Source organism: Panthera onca, chromosome C1, assembly GCF_046562875.1.
Source record: "Panthera onca isolate mPanOnc1 chromosome C1, mPanOnc1 haplotype 2, whole genome shotgun sequence".
Classification (NCBI taxonomy): Eukaryota; Metazoa; Chordata; class Mammalia; order Carnivora; family Felidae; genus Panthera; species Panthera onca.
The window spans coordinates 110,130,841-110,139,468 of record NC_138346.1 but is presented as its reverse complement, the minus strand read 5'-3'; positions in this window follow the sequence as shown (position 1 = coordinate 110,139,468).

The window sequence follows — 8,628 nt, the reverse complement described above, 5'->3', positions numbered from 1 at the left end:
GAGAGAATCCCAAGCAGGCTCCATGCTGTCAGCGCAGAGCCCAGTGCAGGGCTGTCTCCCGGTTGGTGAGATCACAACCTGAGCCGAAATCAGGAGTCAGATGCTTGGCCGACTCAGCCACCCAGGCGCCCCAAGCACTCTTTATTACAGGTGTTCTTATGCCTTGTCACAGGCAGGGGCTACGTCTAGGTGACAAACCTCCATCAAGGCCCCCTTTGTAGTAGGCACCAGGGAGTAAAATGGGGCACATCCCTGAGGAGCTACTGGGAGACACATCCCAAGATACAGAAGACTTGCTACTTGGTGTTGAGGTGTTGACAGGGGAGAGGCCCAGAGAGAGGGAGGAGCTCACGTGGGCTGCAGTGCTGCCTGGTCACTGTTTGGCCTCTGTGCCTTCCACGCTCGGCGCCCCTGTGTGCAGGTCCTGTAGGTCACTCAGGGGCCATCACATGTTTAGGGAGCCACCGTGCACATGGCTTCTCTGGTGGGTCTCTTATTTCTCTCCCAGATCCACTTTTGATATTGTTGGTAGGCTGGATTCCTCTTCTAATAGCAGTTTTTATTTTAATTTTAATGTAATGTAATTTATTTTATTTTATTTTTATTTTTATGTTATGTTGCTATTTTTAATTTACATCCAGGTTAGCATATATAGTACAATAACAATTTCAGGAGTAGTTCCAGTGATTCATTCCCTATGTATAACACCCGGTGCTCATCCCAACAAGTGCCCTCCTTAATGCCCCTTGTCCATTTAGCTCATCCCCCCACCCACACCCCCTCCAGTAGTCCTCAGTTTTGCATTTTAAGAGTGTCTTATGGTTTGTCCCCCTCCTTATTTTTATACCTCTTCTTATAGCAGTTTAATCCCCTTGGGTCTTTAATTGCTAGTTCCTTTCTTCTGAGAAATGTCTTCTCTCTTGTTCCTGGTATGAAAGAAAAGCAGGAAGGACAAAAAAAGCAGGATTGTTCCATTAAAAAGACACACACACAAGGCATGCATAGGTCATGAAGAAAAACTTGTTAATTTGAGAAGGAGGTTCATCCTAATAGGCGACAGTGCTCACCTCTGGGAAGTGTTGAAATCCTGTGCTACAAAAGGCCTCTGAATTAGGAGTCCCTGTCCGGCCTCCGGCTCAGCAGCAGCGCTCTTTGCTGTGGCTGCTCTGTGAAGCGGCTGCAGGCCGGGCCTGGGAAGACCGTACGTCTTTGGTCAGGAGTGCTTTGAAGCGAGAGCCACCTTTCCGGATTTCCGCTTTTCTGAGCTGACCTTTTGGGGACAAACACTCATAGTCTGGTCAGCAGCCAACTGCTCTGCGCAAACCCCAGAAATGGCCCATAGCAGCCAGACATGAGGCCTGGGCTCAGGCCTGTGTGTGCCGAGGCCTGTACACCTACTAATTACTCACCCTGATGGGCTGGCACCCAGATGTCTCAAACCTGATCATCAAACCTGAATGCCTATTATTTCCAAATTCTTCTCTCTGGTCACACCTTTATGCTTGAGATACTCGACTGATACCAAGCACTTCTTGTATTTGCACATTTCTGTCCTTGGTGCTCACTGTTTTCTTGTTCTGTAACATGTCTACTGGTAATGTGGACCTTGACCCCAAGCCCTGTGATCCTGGAAAACGGGGACTGTTAAAAGGAATCCATCCTTTATGTTCTGGAAAACTGCTTACAGCAGAGAACCACCCTTCCACACATGATATAGACAAGACTTGTCTTGTTTACCCTTTGTTTACCTGTGACAAGGCCAGACACATCTTCCACACTCCCATTTTTTGCCTCCGCTGTGCTATGTCCTAATTTATGGTGGTGTTTTTCTTTGTTTTTTACATGTCTGAACTCTGTCTGTTCCTCCGTAACTGGTGTATGGCAGGTGCCCAGGGAGTACTGAATGGGATTCTGAAAAGTGTTTATGGACTTTAGAAAAGTTAAAAAAAAAAAAAAATCCTTGAGAACTTTAAAAAAGGGTTCATGTTCGTGGACTTAAAAGTAACACTGTGACCCTGCCTGCTTGTGCCCTGAGGGGAGTTGTGAGTGAACTACCTACTGGCAACTACCTACGCTGCTGTGCCTTCCTCCTGCCTTTGCCCTGAGCCAGCTCTCACAGCCCCAGGAAATGGGATTCGCAGGACAAAACTGAAGAGGACAGCTGCACAAAGAACTAGAGAGGTTTGCTTAGGGTTCCCTGACCTTCCACTGACCACTGGTCAGCATACGCGTATAAGGAACCACATGAATGGGTTGGGGGAGCTTTACCCAGGACCTGGTTGTTCCTGTTCCCATCAGCCAGGGTGAGAAACCTCATAATCACAGGGCATGTAGTAGAACATTCACCCAGGCTCTGCCTCAGTAGTGTGTGAAGTTACACCCAAATTCACACTTCCTCCATCCTAACAAAGTTTAAAACTGAGACCCAAAATGATCCAAGTGCACATACTTAACGGCAATCCGAGAACAAAGCTAATTGTTGCAATACAAAAATACCTTGCAACTGATAAAACTCATGATGTCTGACATCCAATCAGAACCTACCAGGCAAGCAAAGAGCAAATAAAATAGCATCCCTAATGAAAAGGAAAATAAAATGGATCCAGAAATGACCCAGATGATACAATTAGGACACAGGCCATTAAAAGTTGTAACTGTACTCCAGATGCTGGCAAAGCCAGAAGAAAGATGGAATGTGTTAACACAAGATATAAAAATCCAATAGCAGGGCGCTAGGGTGGCTCAGTTGGTTAGGCGTCCGACTTTGGGTCAGGTCATGATCTCACGGTTTGTGAGTTCAAGCCCCACATCGGGCTCTGTGCTGACAGCTCAGAGCCTGGAGCCTGCTTTGGATTCTGTGTCTCCTTCTCTCTGCCCCTCCTCCACTCACGCCATCTCTCTTTCTCTCTCAAAAATAAAATCCCATGGAAAACTTCTAGAGATTAAAACTACAGTGTCTAAAATGAAAAAACAAAAAACAAAAAACTATGGATGTAATCAATCCCCTCCCTTAAATGTGAGCTGGAAGTAGACTTGCTTCTAATGGAAAAAATCCATCAAAAGAGATGGCTATTGCTTCCAAGATCAGGTGACAAAAGACTTTGACTTTTTCTTGTTCCCGTACTGTCTCTGGCACCTCTTGGTTGTTTGCTCTGACCAAGCGAGCTGCTCCTTGGAGAGTTCCACATGGCATGGAACTGAGTGGGGAGGTCAGTGGAGGGACTCGGTCCAGTAGGCCATGAGGGACTGAATCCTACCAACCACCATATGAGTGAGCTTGGAAATGGATCCTCCACCAGTCGAGCCTTGAGATGACCACAGCCCTAACCTACCCCTGATGGCAGCCCGTGAGAGACCCCGAGCCAGAGGACCCGGCTAAGGCCCTGGATTCCTGAGGTACAGAAACTATGAGATAGTAAATGTCATTTGAAGCTGCTGAATTTTAAATTTAAAAAATTTCCTATTGGTTACATATCTTTTTTTAATGTTTATTTTTGAGAGAGAGAGACACAGAGTGCGAGCAGAGGACAGGCAGAGAGAGAGGGAGACAGAATCCAAAGCAGGTTCCAGGCTCCGAGTTGTCAGCACAGAGCCCGACACGGGGCTTGAACCCACTGACCGCAAGATCGTGACCTGAAACTAGGTATTGGGGGGTCTCTTACATGGTGGCAAAACTTAGTGGCACTATCAACTGAGGTTTTGTGGAGAGCAGGACGTTCTAACGAACTTTGTGATCTAGGCTTGCAAGATTTGCAAGCAGTGTTCAAGGTGCCGCCTGATTTCTTCTTGCTGCTGAAGTAGTAAAATGCAAATGGAGGGCAGAACTGTTTTTAAAAAGGAGCCATTTCTTGATGGTTTAAAAAATTCTCAGCCTCTCCCAACTGCAACTGACAACTAAAACAGTGCGATTATTGGAGATCAGATGTTGTGGAAGGAGAGATTGGTGCACTTGAAAACACATTAATTTAAATGAAATGAAACAAAAAAAAAAGACTGAAACAAAATGAGCAGAGCCATTAGTGAGCTGTGGGGCAACTTCAGGTGGCCGGATATGCGTGTGTTTGGAATCCTTGAAGCAGAAGAGGAAGAAGGGAAGATAGGAAAAAAAAAAAAAAAGGGTTGGAAAAAAAATGGCTGAAATTTTTCTAAGCTTGATGAAAACTGTAAGCCCCCAGTTCCAAGAAACAAAATGAACTCCAAGCACAGGAAATAACACCAAGGATACATCAAAAGCAAATTGCTTAAAACCAGCGATAAAGAGAAAATCGAAAAGGAACCAGAGGACATTTTGTGTACAGGGAACATGGATAAAGATATCAGCAGAAAGAATTCATCACTAGCTGACCTGCCTCTGAGTCAGGTTTAAGGAAGTTCTTTCTTTTTTTAAGTTTATTTATTTATTTTGAGAGAGACAGGGACAGCGTGAGTGGGGGAGGGAGAGAGAGAATCCCCAGCAGGCTCCACACTGTCAGCACAGAGCCCAACGCGGGGCTTGAACTCATGAAATCGCGAGGTCATGACTGCAAACGACATTGGTAAATAGAAAAGATTTTCTTATTATTCACATCTCTTTTTGTAAAGAATTTATTGCCGAGTTCTGGAAAGATGGATCATGGTCATTCTTGCACAACAACATGACTGTGATTAATGCCATTGAACTGTATACTTAAATGTGGTTAAGGTGGTAAATTTTGTTATCTATCACCACAATAAAAAAATAACTGTTTAAAGCAAGGCTAATGTATCGTGGAGTTTACAAAAGTAAAATGTGTAACAACAGCACAAAAGCCACGAGAGTAGAGATGGAAATATGCTATTGTAAGGTTTCTGTATTATATATAATGTGGTACAATACGACTTGAAAGTAGTCTGTGATTAGTTAAAAAACCTCTTAAGCAACCATGAAAATAGCACGGCAAAGGATTATGGCTTCTAATCCAACACAGGAGATAAAACGGAATCATGAAAAATACTACACCCTAAGAAAAGTGGATAAAGGGAATAAGAGGCAGATGGGAAAATCTAGAGTAAACAGAAAATGATCTGAACACCCTCAATTAAAAGGTAGACATTGTCAGATTCTGAGAACAAGGACCCAACTATGCTGCCTACAGGTTGAAATATTAGGATGCAAATAGGTTAAAAGCAAAAGAAGGAGAAAAAAAAATATATTGTCTTAACACTAAGCAAAAGAAAGCTGGAGTAGCTATACTATTGGGTGAAGTAGATTTCAGAGCGTAGACTATGACCTGGGATAAAGAGTGTCATTCTATAATGATAAAGTGGGAATAACTCTAAACATTTAGGTCCCCAGTAACAGTTTAAAAATATATGGGGTGGGACGCCTGGGTGGCTTAGTCAGTTGAGCGTCCTACTTTAGCTCAGGTCATGATCTCACCGTTCATGAGTTCGAGCCCCACGTTGGGCTCTGTGCTGACAGCTCAGAGCCTGGTGCCTGCTTCGGACTCCCTCTCTCTCTGACCCTCTTCTGCTCACACCCTGTCTCTCTCTCTCTCTTAAAAATAAATAAACATTAAAAAAATTTTTTTTTAAATACACAGAGCAAAAACTGATACACCCGCAAGCAGGAATAAGACACTCGTATTCAGAAATTTTAATACCTTTCTCTCAATAATTAATAGAGTAAGTAGACCAAAAATCAGTTGAGACAGAAGACAATGCCATCCACCTGGTTGACTTAATTGACGCTTCTGGAACGCCACCCACTAAGAGCAGAATACACATTCTTCTCCAGGTCAGACAGACCGTTTGCCAGGACAGATTCAATTCTGGGCCATACAGCAGGTCCCCATTAATTTAAAACGATTCAAGTCATACCAACTATGTTCTGTGACCACAGTGGAATTAAATTAAAAATCGATAAAAGAAAGATCTCTGGGAAACCTCCCCGCCCCTGGGCTTTTTGAAAACCAAGTAAAACAATTCTAAATCTAAAACCTCAAAAGGGAATTTAGTATTTTTGAATTGAGTGAAAATGAAAACCATGTTGTTTATATATTTTTTATTTCTCTAAATTACAGTGTTTTGGTGTCTTAAAAACCTTTCTGGCTGGGGAGAGACTGACCCTCCTAGGGCTAGCCAGTTCTGGAGGCAGAAGAGGTCCAGCTAGGAGCCTGTCTCTGATTTGCAAACTAACCAGTCCAGAACCAGGCCTCCTCTATCTGGTTCATACTCCCCAAGAAGCAAGATTCTGCCACCTTAGTAGAGGTGTGGGCAACTAGGGACCATCCCGCTAGTTCAGAGCCCACTGAAATTATTCAAACTGGACACTCCTAAAGTGTTCATCCTGCCCTTCTTTGCCTGTCCCACAGAAACTCCAGTAAAGGTTCTAGCCCCAGCCTTCCCCCTCCACCCCTGCTTTCTGCCTGCTGAGCACACCAAGACGTCCCCCCGTGGCCCTGTGTGGCATGCTATGTTGTGCCTCAGGTGTCTAGGACCTGTGAGTATCATAAACTTGTCTTCCTGAACCTCTCCTGTGTCTTCTCTTGTAGCTACACCTGACTGACCATAACATAAAAGAACATAGAACAGAAGCCAGCCTATCAAAAATTGGGACATGCAGCCTGTCCTGTCCTTAGAGGGAAATGTATAGTATTAACCTATAAGAGAAAAGAAGAAAGATGTTAACTCAGTGACCTCAGCTTTCAGTTTAAGAAACTAGAAAAGGAAGAGCAAAAGACTAAGGAAAACAAAGATTTTTTTTAAAGCAGAAAATCCATGCGATGGGAAACAAAGCAATGCAGAAAGGCAACAAAACTGAAAACATGTTCCTTGAAAAAATCAGTAAAATTGATAAACCGTTAGCCAGACTGATAAAAAAAAAATGCAGAAGACACAAATTACCAATATCAGGAATGAGAGAGGGGACATTGCTACAAATTATGCAGATATAAAAATGCAGGCATCCTATGCAGGCATCCTATGTCCAACAGGCATCTGATCTAAGCTTTCTTTTTAGCTTGGCTGTGTTTCCTTATGCTCAAATGAGTAAATACATGTATATTTTCTTATTTTTTCCTTCTTTATTATTATTTGTTCTTTCTTATACAATAGGTAGTATACTGTAGATCATCTTCTGCCCTTTGCTTTTTACAGTTTTTATTTTAGTAATTTCTATACCCAACATGGGGCTTGAACTCATGACCCTGAGATTAAGAGTCACATTCTCTATCGACTGAGCCAACCAGGTGCCCCTGCTTTTTTGTTTTTTTTTAACTTAATAAATTCTGGAAAACCATATCAATTCATAGAGATCTCTCTCTCTCTCTCTCTCTTTTTTTTAAACAACTGACAGTAATCTATTTTGTGAAGGTACCATGTTCTTTTAACCACTGATACTATGGACTAAATGTTTGTATCCTCTCAAAATGCTCATTTTGAAGTCCTAACCCCCATTGTGATGGTATTAGAAGGTGGGGCCTTGAGGAGGTGATTAGATTTAGATGGGGGTGGAGTCCCCTAATGGGATCAGTGCCCTATTAGAAGAGCAAGACACAGGCGCTTTCTCCCTCTCTCCACAAGCTTGCACAGAGGAAAGGCGGTGTGAGTATACAGACAGGAAGCTGCCATCTGCAAGCCAGCAAGTGGGTCCTCACTAGACATCAAATCCACCGGCGCCATGATCTTGGCCCTCTCAACTTCCAGAACTGTGAGCCACCAGTCTACGGTATTTCCTTATAACAGCCAGAGCAGACTAAGACAACAGTCTTATGTGTGGCATTTAGATTATTGAAAATATTCTACAGCTGCAAACATTGCTTCTAATAAACATTGTGCAATGTATTTTCTTATCGTTGGAAGTATATCAACATGGTAAATTCTTAGAAATGGGATTGCTAATTCAAAAGGTAAATGCAAGTGTAGTTTTGCTAGAGACTGCCAAATTACTCTCTATGATGGTTGTTCTAATTCACATTCCCTCCAGCAGTCTATGAGATGCTTCTTTATCCACAGCCTCACTATCAGAATGTATTGTAATTTAAAAATTTTGTCAATATGATAGGTGAGAAGCAGTATTTTAGTGTAGCTTTAAATTACTTTTAGGAATGAGGTTGAAAATCTTTTCATTTTCACATATAAAATTTTTAATGGTCTGTTCTCGTCTTCTGCCAGTTTTTCCTTGCCCCCCCTCCCCTTTCTGTCTCCTCAATTTTTAAGTTACTTATATATATTGGCATATTGGTCCTTACTCTGTCATATATGTTGCAAATATTTTCCCCCAGGGTATTGATGGTCTTATGACTTTGTTTATGGTGACACTGCCATACAAAACCAGTTTTTTGTTTTAATCAAATTTATCAATCTTTTAGTGGATTTAGTGTATTTGGATTTCGAGTCATAGTTAGAAGCCTTTCCCCATATGCAGACTAAAGAGAAATTCACTTATTTTTCTTCTAATACTTGTATGGATTTAGTTTACATTTAGATCCTGACCATCTGGAGTTTATTCTTGAATATGATGTGGGGTAAAACTCAATCTTCTCTTTTTCTCCAAATGGCTATTTGTGCCAACATCATTTATTAAAAAGCCTGGTTTTGCCATAGAGATTTGAGTTGCTACCTTTATCATATACTAAAGCTCCATATGTACTTGACATTATTTCTGGT